Genomic DNA, 16,331 nt, shown 5'->3' on the forward strand with positions numbered 1-16,331 from the left:
GGCTCTTCTAAATTCACCACTCCCACCTTCGCATTACCCTCTTCTGGCTGGCAAACCTGAGAACTTCTCTTCTATTCACAGATTTGATGGGAACATAGGATATTGTTGGAAGTATCAGCGACATCAGAGAGGAATTATGGTTGCTAAATTTAGAATAGTTAATGGAATTTTATAATCTGGGACTTGCTTCACAGAGAAGGGCATGGGATGACGACACATAAAACCAGTCCTGAGAACCACATTAAGTAATAACATTGGCTCGGAATAATTTATTACATTATTTTATCAACTTGATTTTGAAATTATCCATTTGGGAGAAAAAAAAAGGTTTAAATGCTATAAAGTCCCAGTGAATTAAGAATAAAATCTAAATCCCTAACTGTAGTCTGGAAAGCTATTCTTGAGCCCTGCCTACTTCTCTAGCCCCTTTATGCTTTATTTCTTTGTTTATACTGCTCTGGTGACCCCACTGGGCTTTGAAAGTGCCAGGTTCTTGATGTCTCGGGGGCTTTGAACTTGCTTATCTTTTTCTCTCTTAAACTTTAGGGTGCTTTTAAATTTGATCTCAACTCACTATAGCTTCTATAGGGGTCTTTTACATCACAACCCTTCCATTCACAACTACATTCGCCAGCAGTACTGTATTTTCTTCTGTGTAGCATGGTAAACGTGTTACTCTGTTTGATTAGCTATCACCATATTTTGTCCAAAGTATAACTATTGGACCTCCAGGAGGCAGGAACTCTGTCGTGTTTGATCAGATTATTAGATTCATCCTGGAGTTTCATTGTCATATCAAATACATGGGTCCACAATTTTCAGCTTGTGCGTGTTAAGTTTTCAACTTAGCAAACTCCAACTCTGATACTTTGACTGGTCTCCTCCATGACAGAGCTGAAGCCCTGGCTTTTAGACCCTAAGAAGTTAAGTACTTCAAAAGTCTTTGTCTAGCTTGAGGAAAGATCCTGTCCAGTTATGAATTATCTTATCCTAAATCAAATATTGCCTCATTAAATTAGCCTGTGGTAGAGAAAGAAAGTGAGAGGTGGTGATATTGAAAGAAGCAAGACATTTTAGAGTACTGTCAAAGAAAAGATCTGTAGGACAATTAGGGTTGGAACAGGGCTGGCTTTTCTTTCTTTTCTTTCCTTTTCTTTTAGTGTATATTTTTTATTAACATTTCAAATATTATCCCCTTTCTCGGTTTCCCCTCAGGAAACACCCAAGGCCATCTCTCACTCCCCAACTCACTCTTCCTGCCTCCCCACCCTTGCATTCCTCTATACTTTGTATCAAGCTTTCACAGGACCAAGGTCTCTCCTCTGATTGGTGACCAGCAAAGCCATCTTCTGCTATATATGCAGCTGGAGCCATGGGACTTTGGTGGTGGTTTAGACATTGGGAGCTCTGGTGTTGGTAAGTTCATGATGTTGTTCTTCCTGTGAGGTTGCAAACCCCTTCAGCTCCTTCAGCCTTTTATCTAACTCCTCCATTCAAGATCCTGTGCTCAGTCCAATGGTTGGCTGCAAATATCCAGATTTGTATTTTTCAGGCTTTGTCAGACCCCCTCAGGAGACAATGATAACAGGTTCCTGTAAGCATGTACTTCTTGGAATTCACATTAGTGACTGAGTTTGGTGACTGTATATGGGACAGATTCCCAGGTGGGTCCTATGAATTCTCTGGAAGGCCTTTCCTTCAGTCTTTGCTACACATTTTGTCTCTATATTTCCTCCTGTGAGAATTTTGTTCCCCCTTCTAAGAAGAACTGAAGGTCTACACTTTGGTCTTACTTCCTTTTGAGTTTCATGTGGTCTATGATCTGTATCTTGGGTATTCTGAGCTTTTGGGCTAATATCCACTTATCAGTGAGTACATCCCATATGTGTTCTTTTGTGATTGAGTTGCCTCACTTATGATGATATTTTCTAGTTCCATCAATTTGCCTAATAATTTCATGAAGTCATTGTTTTTAATAACTGAGTCATACTCCATTGTGTATTAAATGTACCACATTTTCTGTATCCATTCCTCTGTGTGTAGCAATCAGATGAAGATGTACAACACTCAGCTCCTCCAGCATCATGCCTGCTTGGATGCTGCCACATTCTTACCTTGATAATACTGGACTGAACTTATAAGCAAGTCCAATTAAGTATTGTGCTTGTAAGACTTTCTTTGGTCATGGTGTCTGCTCACAGTACTAAAACCCTAAGACACTAAGGATGTTGAACATTTCTTTGGGTGCTTTATGGCCATTGAAGATTCCTATTAGATTCAGTGTATCTGGTTATGTGTGAAAGTCCTTGATACACTTTGACTTGAACCTTGTACAAGGCGATAAGAATGGGTCAATTTTCATTCTTCTACATGCTGACTTCCAGTTGAACCAACACCATTTGTTGAAAATGCTGCCTTTTTTCCACCAGATGATATTACCTTCTTTGTCATTGTTCAAGGGCTAGCTTCTTCACACCACTGGAACAAATTAGAAATTTATTTGGGCACATAGTATCTACTGTCTACTGTTTTTAGAATATCTTATTATAAATTTAGTGGCTTAATTCCATGTACAGTTATTGTCCTACATTTCTGTAAGTCAGGTGTAATTATAGATTCTGTCAGTATTTCATGATATCAAAGTCAAGATCCATGCAATGCTGGTCTCTGAGAGCTACAGTTTTCTAAATTAACATGAGTTATTGCTGGAATCCAGTCTCCCATAGCTATTTTCTCAGTGCACTCATTTAGCTGGGTCTGGCTTTATTTACATCCAGGCCATACTCTTTCTAATGGTTTCCAAAGGCCCAGCTAGAGAAACAGGGTTGAAGCCTATTTAGGCTTTCGCTGTCCCTGTATCTTCTTCTGCTATGACCCACCCACTACACTGCAGGTAAAGAAAGTCTTCCACTTTAAAAGACCTAAGTGGGCCATGGCTATCTGGATTATCTGGATGCTGACATTATTTGAAAGTCTGTAGCTTCATTGTATCAGCAAGAGCATTGATGCTTTTTAATGTTACTGCCACAGATCCAGCGACAGGAGCACAGGAGGCTTTGGAAAACCATTCTGTCTACCACGGGAGCCATTGAGTGCTTTGAAAGAGGCAAATCACATTACATAAATCTCTTTAAATAACTATTTCCTTCTCTGTGGCTATCTTTTAGCAGTAGGCGCCTTTCTCCTCCAGGACCTACTGCAGTGATGCCTGCAGGGACTCTGCTGGGAAAGCTATTAGAAACCAGCAGCTGTATGTCAATCCAAGTGGTACTGTGCTTCAACTCCACAGAGATAAAGCAGAGAACAAGGGATTCTGCCTGTTTCCACAAATGGCGAGTCTCAGCTGTGCCCCCATTTCAGGGAGAATTTATGAGTGGAACACATGCCAGGGGCCATGGAGAGCTTCTCTCCCGGAAGCAGATGCTGTGGTTCCCTGCTCCAAGGCAACCATATATGCCTGTACTCTCAGACAGTGCCTGCCAGATGGCCACAGCTGAATCCACAGCTGAATAGATATCTACTGTTGGCAGCAAATATGCCTCTGTGGAACTAGTTAAACACCCAAGGTGGTATGGCAGAATATCAAATACACATGAACTATAAAAACATTTGGGGTTTATTAGGTACTGTGTTAAGCACTTTGCAGGCATTAAACTAACATTTACAACACTTTCATATTGATATGTGATTATGATCATTTCATAAAGAGAGTTAGCAAATTATAGAAAGGTCATGTAACTTATCCAACATCATTTGCTTTCAAACCAACAGAGATGACCTTTGAACACAGGAGGAACTTTCTTCAGTCTTGGTGATCATAGATACTGTATTTGTTAAATCTTAAGTCAAGAACCTTTTATTCCTTTTCCCAAGCCTTCATAGCATCTGATCTCACTCTGAACCAGAACATATACAACCAGATGCAGGCAGGGGTATTGTGATGAACCATCCTCATTTGTAGGTCAGTGGTTTAGAATATTTGTCCCCTGTTTCAGGTTGCTCAGGGATGGAGAGTGGAAAATTAAAGCTGACATCAAGATAACTATCTGCAGCCAAGTAGATCCTGTAAATTTGCAGGTCTATGTAGAAATAGAGCCAGAGAAAAAAAGACAAAAGAATAAAGATGGGGTGAGGTATAATTGAAGAATACAATGTGTCTGCTATGAAGTTTGCAGCTACAAGACATGTAGGTTCATCTGCATCATGCATTGGGTGAGTCACATACACCAGTTATAAAATTATGAGCACTATGTCATTGTGAAGATAATCTCATTTTTTTCTGACACCAACTTTATGAGAAAACTCATATAATGCTTTCTGTCTTAAAGGTATGAACCTAATTACTTAAATACTATCATATGTTGAAATTTAAATGTAAGGAGTCTGACTTGTTGGTTGTCTATATGTTTTATTAATTTTCATGTACCATGTTACAGACAATGGTTTTTTTTTTTTTTTTTTTTTTTTTTTTTTTTTTTTGGATATCTAGTTGTCTCTGAAGTAAGCCAGTCTGTCTCTGCTTACACTACATCTGTCATATTCAAGTGGCATTAGACAGTGCCTTCTTAGCATGATGCTCTCTTTTTTTTATTGGATATTTCCTGTATTTATATTTTAAATGTTATCTCCTGCACTTCTATCTCACCATCCCCTCCCTTGCTTCCATGAAGGTACTCCCTCTCCCAAATACCTGCTCTGCCTCAGCTCCATGGCATTCCCCAACTCTGCTAAAACTTGCCTTCCCTGGACCAAAGGCCTTTTCTCCCACTGATTCCAGGCATTTCTATTCTCTGTCACATATACAACTGGAGCCATGGGTCTCTCCATGTGTAGTCATTGGTTGATGTTTAGTCCCTGGAAGCTCTGGAGGATTTGGTTGGTTGATAATGTTGTTCTTCCCATGGGGTTGCAAACCCGTTCAGCTCCTTCAGTCCTTTCTTTAATTCATTCTTGGGGTCCTTATATTCAGTCCAATGGTTAGCTGCAAGAAACTTCAACTGTATCTGTATTACTCTGGCAGAGTCTCTGAGGAGGCATCTGTATTAAGCTACTGCCAGTAAGAACTTTTTGACATCAGCAATAGTGCTTGGGTTTAGTGGCTGCATGTGGGGTGGATCCCCAGGTAAGGCAGTCTCTGAATAATCTTTACTTAAATCCCTTCTCCACTATTTGCCCCTTTGTACTAGTACTCCATTATATAAATGTAAATGCCACAATTTATGTATCCATTCCTCTGTTGAAGTACATCTGGGTTCATTCCAGATTCTGACTATTATAAATAAGGCTGCTATGAACATAGTGGAGCTTGTGCTCTTGTTACATATTGGAACTTCTTTTGGGTATATGGCCAAAAGAGGTAGACCTGGGTCCTCAAGTAGGACTATATCCAATTTTATGAGGAACCGCCAGACTGATTTCTAGAGTGGTTGTGCCAGCCTGCAATACCACCAAAAATGGAGAAGTATTTCACTTTCTCCATATCATTGCCATCATCTACATTTATTCGAGTTTTTTATCTTAGCCATTCTGATGGAGTGAGGTAGAATCTCAGGATTATTTTTATTTGCCTTTCCCTCATAACTAAGGATATTGAATATTTCTTTGGGTGCTTTCCAGCCATTGGATATTTCTCAGTTGAGAATTATTTATGTAGTTCTGTACCCCGTTTTAATAGGATTATTTGATTCTCTAAAGTATAAAGTTTTGAATTTTTTGTATATATTGGAAATTAGCCCTCAATCAGATGTAAAATTGGTAAAAATCCTTTCCCAATCTATTGGTTGCTGTGTTGTCCTTTTTACAGTTTCCTTTGCCTTACAAAAGCTTTGCAATTTCACAAGGTTCCATTTGTCAATTCTTTATCTTAGAGCATAAGCCATTGGTGTTCTGTTCAGGAAAATTTCTCCAGTACCTATGTGTTCTAAGCTCTTCCTCACTTTCTGTGCTATTAGTTTCAGTATACTTGGTTTTTGTGGAGGTGTTTGATCCACCTTGACTTGAGCTTTGTAAAAGGAGGCAAGAATGGCTTGCTTTGCATTCTTCTGCATGCTGACTGCCAGTTGACTGACAGCACCATTTGTAGAAGATGCTATGATATTTCCATGGAATGTTTTTAGCTCCGTTGTCAAAGATCAAGTGAACATAGGTGTGTGGGTTCATTTCTGAGTCTTCAATTCTATTCCATTGATCTGCCTCCTTTTCTCTGTACCAATACCTTGTTTTTGGTTTTTTTTTTTGTTTTGTTTTGTTTTGTTTTTTAATTATGATTGCTCTGTAATACAACTTGAAGTCAGGCAAGGTGATTCCCCAAGAAGTTGTTTTATTGTTGAGAATAGTTTTCAATATCCTGGGTTTTTTGATATTCCAAATAAATTTGCAAATTTCTCTCTCTAACTCTATGAAAAATTGAGTTGGAATTTTGATGGTGATTGCACTGAATCTGTATATTGCTTTTGGCAAAATGGCCATTTTTCTCTGCTGGTTATTGCTATCCATGAGTATGAGAGATATTTCCATATTCTGAAATCTTCTTCAATTTTTTTTTTCTTCAGAGACTTGAAGTTCTTGTTATACAGATCTTTCACTTGTTTCGTTAGCATCAAACCAAAATATTTTGTGTTATAGGTGACTATTGTGAAGGGTGAGAATTTCCTAATTTATTTCTCAGCATGTTTATCCTCTGAGTAGAGGAAGGCTACTGATTTGAGTTAAATTTATATTCAGGCACTTTGCTGAAGTTGTTTATCACAAAAAGGAGTTTTCTGGTAAAGTTTGGGGGACACTTAAGTATACTATCATATCATCTGCAATTAGTGATATTTTGTCTTCTTCCTTTCTGATTTGCATCCTTTGACTTACTTTGGTTGTCTAATTGCTCTGGCTAAGACTTCCAGTACTATATTGAATAGGTAGGAGGAGCGTGGCCAGCCTTGTCTAGTCCCCGACTTAAGTGAGATTGTTTCAAATTTATCAAAATTTAATTTGTTGTTGGCTATTTGTTTGCTGATTATTACTTTTATTATCTTGAGTTATAGGCCCTGACTTCCTGATCGTTCCAAGACTTTTAACATGAATGGGTGTTGAATTTTGTCAAATGCTTTCTCAACATCTAATGCGATGATCATGTTGTTTTTTTTTTTTTTTTTTTTTTTTTCTTTTCTTTCCGTTTGTTTATATAGTGGATCATGTTGATGGATTTCTTTATATTGAACCATCCTTGCATCCTTGGAATGAAGCCTACTTGTTCATGGTGAATTGTCGTTTTGATATGTTCTTGGATTTGGTTTAAAATAATTTTATTGAGTATTTTTGCATTGATTTTCATGAGGGAAATTTGTTGCAAGTCCTCTTTTTTTTATAGGGTCTTTATGTTGTTTAGGTATGAGCTTGTTGTGTTGTGTTGTTAGGTATATGACCTTGAAGATTGAGTTGGTAAGTGTTCCTTCTGTTTCTATTTATTGAAATAGTTTTGAGAGTATTTCAATTAGGTCTTCTATAATGGTCTGAAAAAAAATTGCACTAAACCCTTCTCTTCCTGGAGTTTTGTTGTTGTTGTTGCTTAGGAGACTTTTAATGACCACTATTATTTTGATAGGGGTGATGGAAATTTTTAGAAGGTTTATCTGATCCTGACTAACATTGGTACATGGTATCTGTCCAGAAAGTAATCCATTTCTTCTAGATTTTTCAGTTTTGTTGAGTATAGGCTTTTGTAGAAGCATCTGATGATTTCTTGAATTATTATCCAGTCCAATATTCTGTTTTTGTATTGGTAAATTGAGTCCATTGTTGTTAACAGATACTAAGAAATAGTGATTGTTGTTTTCTGCTATTTTTGTTGTTAGAGGTAGAATAATGTTTGTGTGCTTATCTTTTTGGGGGGGGTTGTTGCAAGAAAATTATTTTTTAGTATTTCCTAATATATAGTTTCCCCTTTTGTGTTGGAGCTTTCTATGTATTATCCTTTGTAGGGCTGGGTTTGTGGAAAGATGTTGTATAAATGTGGTTTTGTCCTGTAATATCTTGGTTTCTCTATTAATGGTAACTGAGAGTTTTTGCTGAATATAGTAACTTGGACTAGCATTTGTGTTCTTTTATGGTCTGTATTACATATGGCCAGGAACATCTAGCTTTTATAGGCTCTGTTGATAATTCTGGTATAATTCTGAGTTATCTGTTTTTATATGTTACCTTCTCTTTTTCCCTTACTGCAATTGGTATTTTTTTTTTTTTGTTTTGAACATTTATTGTTTTGACTATTATGTGTTGGGAGGAGTTTATTTTCTGGTCAAATCTGTTTGGAGTTCTGTAGGCTTCCCTAATGTTCATGGTCATCTTTTTCTTCAGATTAGAGAAGTTTTCTTTTATAATTTTGTTGAAGATATTTACTGGGCCTTTTAGTTGAGAGTCTTTTTGGTTTCTTCTACACTTATTATCTTTAGGTTTGGTCTCCTCATTATATCCTGGATTTCCTGGATGTTTTAGTTTAGGAACTTTTAGGTTTTTGCATTTTCTCTGACTTTTGTGTCAATGTTTTCTATGATATCTTCTGCTCTCTTCCACCTCTTGTATTCTGTTGGTGATATTTGCATCTATGACTCCTAATCATTTTCCGAATCTTCACTGTTGTCTCTTTTTAAATTTTTTTTATTGTTTTCATTTTCTTGTTCATTTTTTTCACCTATTTGCTTGTGTTTTCCTGTAGCTCTTTAACTGATTTTTGTGTTTTATCTTTAAGGGCTTCTACTTATTTATGTCTGTTTTCCTGGTTCTCCTGCAATTCTTTAAGGGAGTTATTCATGTGCTTCTCAAGGCCCTCTATCATCAACATGAGGTATGAATTTATGTCCAAATCTTCTTGGTTTTGTGTGTGTGTGTGTGTGTGTGTGTGTGTGTGTGTGTGTGTGTGTATGTGTGTTGGGATATCCACTGCTTGCTGGGTTTTGATGGTGCCAGGTTTTCTTTGTTTCTGTTGCTTAGATTTTTACACTTGCCTTTGCCTCTCAGCATCTTGTTACCTGTGATGCTAGATGCTCTTGTAGTTTCTGTCTAAAGCTTGTTTCTTCTGTGTGTTTATGGGCCCTTGGACTCAGTACAGAGACTACTCCTGGATGTTCGGCTCTCTCTGAGTAGGCTGTGAGTTATGATGGTGGTGAGCCAACTCTGGTCCCGGGCACAGATGAGGGCCTGAACATTCTGTTCCCAACCAGCTCCAGTGTACCTATGCCCCAGACAATCTCTTCCTGGATAGTCAGTAGAGTGAGTGTGTTACACCTAAACTTTAAATCATTATTAATTCAAGAGCTAAGAATGTAGCCCTGAGGCAATTCTTGGTATTTAAAAATCACTATGTTTAATCTTTACACAACAAGAGATCTTTAACTATTTTCATGTTACATTTTGTTATACATGTACTTTGTGCTTTTTATAACTAGTAAGATTTCAATGCATACTATCAAATCTTTTTAAAAAATCAATTACTAACAAAAATATATTCATATAGTTTTATGCAAAAATGATTTTAAAAATCCGTACATTTATCTTTGTTTTTTAAAACAAAGTTGTAAAAATAAAGAATGAATGAATGAAAGAAGGAAAGAAAGAAAGAAAGAAGAAAGAAAGAAAGAAAGAAAGAAAGAAAGAAAGAAAGAAAGAAAGAAAGGAAGAAAGAAGGTGGTGCTCCCCCAGTGGCTCAGGAGGGAGAACTCTCCTGAGGCACCTCTGGATGTTCAGAAATCTGTGGGAGGGCTGTAAGTCCTAATGGTTGTGGGCCAGCTCCAGCACGATGCTCTCTTAAGCTATGAAACCCACTGAAAAGCAATAGTTGATTTTGAATTTCCACATTACAAAGTGAGATTAAAGGATAGGAAATGTAGTACTGAGGTAATTATAAAGTTGTGTCTTGAGAAGCAATTAACTTCAGGCTGATTTTAGATAAAGCAATATTAACATGAAATTCAGCTATAACATTGATAACTTCCTATTCTATCTGGTGTATCCCGCAGGTCACTTTGGATCTCTCCATGAAACCAGATACACTGACTCTAATAGAAGAGATAATGGGGAATATCTTCAAACACATTGGCACATGGGAAAATTTTTCTGAACAAACACAAATGGCTCATGCTCTAAGATCATCAATCGAAAAGGGGACTTCATAAACTCACAAAGCTTCTGAAATGGAAAGGAGACTGTAAATAAGACAAAAGAGCAACCCACAGACTGAAACAAGATCTTTACCAACCCTACATCAAATAAAGAGCTAAAGAACTCAAGAAGGTAGACTCCAAAGAACAAATTAATCCTATTTAAAAATGAGGTACAGAGCTAAAGAAAGCATTCTCAACTGAGAAATCTCAAATGGCTAAGAAGGACCTAAAGAAATGTTTAATATCCTTAGTAGTCAGGAAAATTCAAGCAAAACAACCCTAAGATTCCACCTCATACTAATCAGAATTCCTAAATGAAAAACTCAGGTGAGATAGCAGATAATGGAGAGAATGTGCAGAAAGAGGAAAACTTCTTAATAGCTGGTGGAATTTTAACCTGATATAACCACCATGGAAATCATTCTGGCAGTTCTTCAGGAAATTGGAAATAATTCTACCTGAGGACCCAGCTCTACCACTCTTGGGCTTATACCCAAAAGATCGTCCAACATATAACAAGGATACCCATCATGCTACTTTCTAATCAGACATAGAGTCTCAACCCCCAGGAATATTGGAATATGTAGTTTGATCATGGATTTTCAGGCTTTAAAATTTTAAGAATTTTTTTTGTTTAAAATAAATAAAATGAAATTTTTATTGCTGTTTTGATCAGAATAGCCACTGTTTATTCAGACTCATGGACATGAGAAAAAAAAAAAAAACAAAAGGAAACAAACAAACAAAAATTATGCCTTCATTCCTGAAAATAAAAAATGTCAGAGCTCTGGATAAAACTTGTATCCTGAATTTGAAATCCCTGGGAAGGGGGGGACAGGGTCATCTATATGATTTATTTTATAAAGCATATAGGAAAAATGACTTTAAGGAAGTAATCTCACATCTAAAATCTGGCATATAATTAAATCTTGATAAGCTATATGTGGAAACTCCAGAGACAAATGGGAATCTGAACAGACCTTTATTGTACCAATGTCATATACATGCCTAACCTTAAAAATTAGAGAGAGCTGGGAGATATTTTTTCATTATACCAGCAGAATAAGCTCTTAATGAGTTACTGAGATTTTGATACATGCAGTGCATTCGCTTTTCTTGTTCTCTTGTATTTGAATATTTACAGCAATATTTTCTTTTGAATTCAAACAAAGTGTTTATGTTTAGAAATATATATATATATATATTTCTAAACATAATAAACATAAATATATATATATATATATATATAACTGGACTGTCTTTGGCCCAGTTCCCTCGTCTATAAAGTAGATAAAAAATGAGAGAGATAAACAATTAGCCAAGTACACTCATTGGCATGCTCATTATATGGGCTTTGGATAGGTCATGTAATCCACTACATCAAGCAGAGAGCAATAAGAGTTGTCATTTATGTTTGTCAGTCTTCAGTGCCTTTCTTGAAATCTGATTAGATTGTGAGCTGTCATTTTCCACAATCATGTCATAAGGCTGAAGTAACTAGATCACACTCTGAAAAATGAAGAAATGGGCCAGTCATTTATTTAATAGATGTTTTTGAGGAACCCAGGAATTCAGCATAAACAAGAAACAGACACTTTTCCCAAAGGAGGCAGAATCAAAATATAGATACTTTATTCAAGATGGCATGCTAGTTTCCTTAATGGTTTCTAATATTTTGGGCCTCTGTGACATATTTCTTTTATAGCCTTTTTTAAAGTGATAGATTTTGAATGTTTTTATGATAATAATTTTTGAAGAACTAGGGATGCAGCTCACTGTAAGAGCTCTTACCTCACACACACACACAAGTTTCTAAATTCAATTCTCAGGGCTGCTCTAAAAAATAAAAATAAAAATAATAAGCTCGACCACTTAAAGGTTAGTATTATCTCAAATGCTTTGCATATTTTTTATAACATATATCACTTACTGACCACAAACATGCTGGATCCTAACCCTTTTTCCCCATGTTGAAACTGAAGGTTAATCAAGATTTTCCAATGGCAGAGGCAGAGTCTATGTTTAAATAAGATCTCATAAAGTGCAGTGTGTATGCTAATGCCCAGCAGTCTTGCCTGTTGTCACGTTGGAGTAGAGTTCTCATTGCACAAGTGACTCCAATTGTTTGTATAAGCTTTGTATTCCAGCCCACCCTGAACTCCAATCCCTTACCTATTATTAATGTTCTCAGACCTTGGCATATGAACAAGATCTGTTTCTTTTTATCCTGCCAATAACAACGACGGGCATTGTTGTTGCTGTTATTGTTGTTACTATTTCTATTTGTTGTATTGGCTCAAAGACCTGACTTTTGACATGGATTTCCTGGTTTTAATACTGGCTCCAATTCTTTAGCCCAGATCCTAAGATATTGTCATGCTAAATGGTGTTTTATTGAAGCACTGAGATCATATCATATTGCCTCCATCCCAGCCACAGGACATTTCCTTTCAATGTGGCTTCTTCACTGAGATGCCCTTGTTTGGGTCCAGTGTAGCATGCTGACATTATTTATATTTAAAATCCCCCAGTGGGCAGAGCCTAGAGTGTGCACAATAGAGTCTGATGGCATCAATTTCTACTGTCATGGAAACAAGAATAAGTCCATGATAAGTGATTAACTCAATAAAGATTTGTTGGTCATCTCCTGTAGAATAAGTACTGAGCTGGAAATATAATACATGTGCATGTCAGGATTGATTCCATGTTGCTATAATAGTTGAGCTACATAACTTATTTGAAAGAAGGAATGGGATAAATTTTATTCTGCTTGAAAAGTCCAAATAGCCCATCATCAATGTTCCAATCAAAGCACCCAGCTGTACTACCATGTGGGGAGATACTTAAAAAATAGCCAAAAAAATAAATAAATAAAAATAAAAATAAAGCAAGAAATCAAGGTTCTGCTGGGAAGGAATCTATTCCTACCAGACCCAAAACACTATTGGAGATAGGCTTCATTTTGTTGGTGAGCCTGCAGACTGCTTACAACTGTGCTGCTGAAGAACCCTAGAGGCTTTCACCAGCTTTACACCCACTATCTCAGGTCAAGACCAAGCCAAGGACCAGCTCCCTGCCTCCTGTCAAAGCTAGGACAAGTTCTATTCTCCACCCATAGTTCTAGGAGGATCAGGAACATTCCTGAAAATAAAACTTCAGAATGTACTGACTGATAGTCACCTGGCCCTCTGATCCCAGACTTGCTAGCCAATAGAGTCAATGGTCCATATGCTTAGCCAATAATTTTAAACTGTACCTTGCTAATATAATATGTACCCCTAAAAAGTATAAAAACTGCTTGTTATAGCCATTTGAGGTTGCCTTCCAGTCACTTGCCACAGGAGCTGATTTAAGGTTGACCCTGACAAGCCAGAAAATAAACCTTTTGCATATGCATTGAACTCCTTTCTCCTGTCTCACTTGGGGGGGGGGAATGGTCACTCAGTAATTAAGACCCACTTCAAGTCTTACACTGCTTCCCTAAAACATCCAACACCTCACCACACTGAAAATCAGGCTTCTTTCAGCACACAAAACACTCACAAGATAAACTATGTCCAAACCGTAGCTGTGAGTGGTATCATAGCTAGTCCATGCAAGCAGAAAACTGGAAGTTGAATATAGGAGACTAATATCATGCTCTGTCTTTGGAACAACAAACAGTGTAGCAGTATCTAGTCTGAAGCACAAGAAGTCACCCATATATTTGTAAACTGGAGAGTTGGTTAGTCTTTAGGAGGTCAGGAAACCATGCTTAACAGAGCAGACCCATGCTGTAATGAGAAGAACATGCCGGTGAGGTGAAGAATGAAAAGTGTCAAATTTCAGAAGAGCATCAGGAGGTACAGGGACCCAAGGGTGCACTGAAAGTTAGACTCTGTACAGCTCACCAGTCAGAGGAAGCACGGCGAGTGCACAGCCTGACTCACACCTGCCTTCCCATTTAGAAACAGTCTAAGAAAAGTATTCGATCCTAACCATGCATTGCCACAGAAGGCTCCAGATGGAAAAATAAAAATCAGTGTATTTGCAATTTAATATAATGTTTTATTATTAACCTGAAAATGTCACATATTTGGTATTCACACCCACTTCTACCCTAAAAGCTCCCAGATCCTCCATAATGTATTCCAACCTCTTCTAAATGTATGTCCCTTTTTCTTTTCCTTTCCGCATCCCATTAACTTTTTAAAATAATCACCAGGCCAATTTGTTCCGCCTTTATGGACATGTATGTAGGGCTATCCACTGAAGCTTGGGAAACCTAGGTGAGACTAGTATTGCCTCTCCAATGACTTCTTAGCTAAAGGTAGTGTATAGGAGCACCACTCCTATTGAGGCTGGACTGTTGCCTGGCTTCATATTGTGCAGTTCTACAAAGAAGATTATTGATTCAACCAAGAAAATTGAATGGAGGGACTTGGGGTGGTTATGAGGAAATCAGTTAAAATATTTTACTGTAGTCTAACAGAATCTTAGATTCCCCTAAAAAACGTTTCTGATGTATTAGAAAATTTTATGTTTATACAGCAGAAATTTTAGACATCAGCTTGTATTTATATGACACAAACACTAAGCTTCATTAAAATTTTATACTTCTGCTCAAGAAACATATCTTATTTCTTGTCCCTCTTTTTGCTAAATTGAAAATAATTTTTTCTCTCATCCAATATATGTCAACCACATTTCCCCTTCCCTTCCTTCTTCCCTGACCCTTCCCATGTACCCTCTCCTAATACATCTACTCTCAAGCTTTCCCTACAGACTGGGAAATTGTCATTGGTTGTGCTTGTTAAAGAATTAGCACACATCATTTTTATTGTTTACGAATGATCTACATGCCTTAACTATACCTGGATGAAATCTTCCCATCACTACTGTGCCTCCATCTTTCCCTGTATCCTTTGTCCTCTTTTCCTCCAAAATTCATATGCTAAAGTAAACTCATAGACTACACACAGTGCTTCCAATTTCAGAATTTGGGATTCAAATTGTTATATGTACTGGATCCAGTTGATAAAAATAAAAATACCTCAAAATACCACAGATAAATAGAGTTTAAAGAAACATATTTTTGCAGAAAGTACCATGTACTCAAGTACTGAAAACATTAGTCTTATAGGCATTATTGGATATCATTTAGGGTTTCAGCACTGTTCTAGCCTCTGAAACACATGGACTGAAAAAAACTCTGCTGCCCTCTCCTTCCGCCCTCTCTCTCCCTGTTTCTCCCTGCCTCCCATCCTCCTTCCTTCACTCTCTCCCTCCTTCCCCAAATCACTGTGTTTCTCTCCTTCCCCCTCCATTTCTATCATCTTTTTGCATGCATTTTTACATCTTATTGATAGCAATGAAAAGTTTTAGGCTGTTAATTCTTGCTGTGTGACCTTGAACAAGTTACTTTCTGAGATTAAATTTCTTATCAAGAAGAACAACATGTAACGGTTGTACAAAAAATTATCTAAGTCTTCTAAAAATAAAGATAGCATATTTCAGTCACCTGCCACATCAATCTGGCACATTTTGTCAAAATTGGGATACACACATTCCCAGATGAATATTCAACCATAATATTTTAATATATCCATGTGTGTGCTTGGAGGTTATTTTAATATCATACACTTCTGACTAGGAAATACTTATAACTTTGGGAGATTTTAATGCTTGAAAATCTCCCAACTCTGGGCTAGGCAATTTCTACTTAGTGATTTATTCCAATATATAATGGAAAGGACCTTAAGTTATACCAATACCAGGTACTTTCCTATTTCGTAATGTTAAAGTCTATAATACATACATACATATATATATATATATATATATATATATATATATATATATATATATATGATGCATAGACCCATGTCTATATAGACTTTTATATCTGTCTATAGGCATTAGCACACACACACACACACACACACACACACACACACAGAGAGAGAGAGAGACAGAGAGAGAGAGAGAGACAGAGAGAGAGACAGAGACAGAGACAGAGACAGAGACAGAAAGTGAGAGAGAGAGCATGGGAGTCACATCTTCTATTTGCAGTGCTTTGCCCTGTAAGTCTATAATCAAAATGCTGAAGGAGTTTCCACGGTTTTGAAATAATGATGCCACTGGTGATTTGATCCTCTCTCCATCTATTACATCTGCCCCAGGCTATGAGAAAGCAGCATTTTT

The sequence above is a fragment of the Micromys minutus genome, assembly GCF_963924665.1.
Source record: "Micromys minutus genome assembly, chromosome: 24".
Taxonomy (NCBI): domain Eukaryota; kingdom Metazoa; phylum Chordata; class Mammalia; order Rodentia; family Muridae; genus Micromys; species Micromys minutus.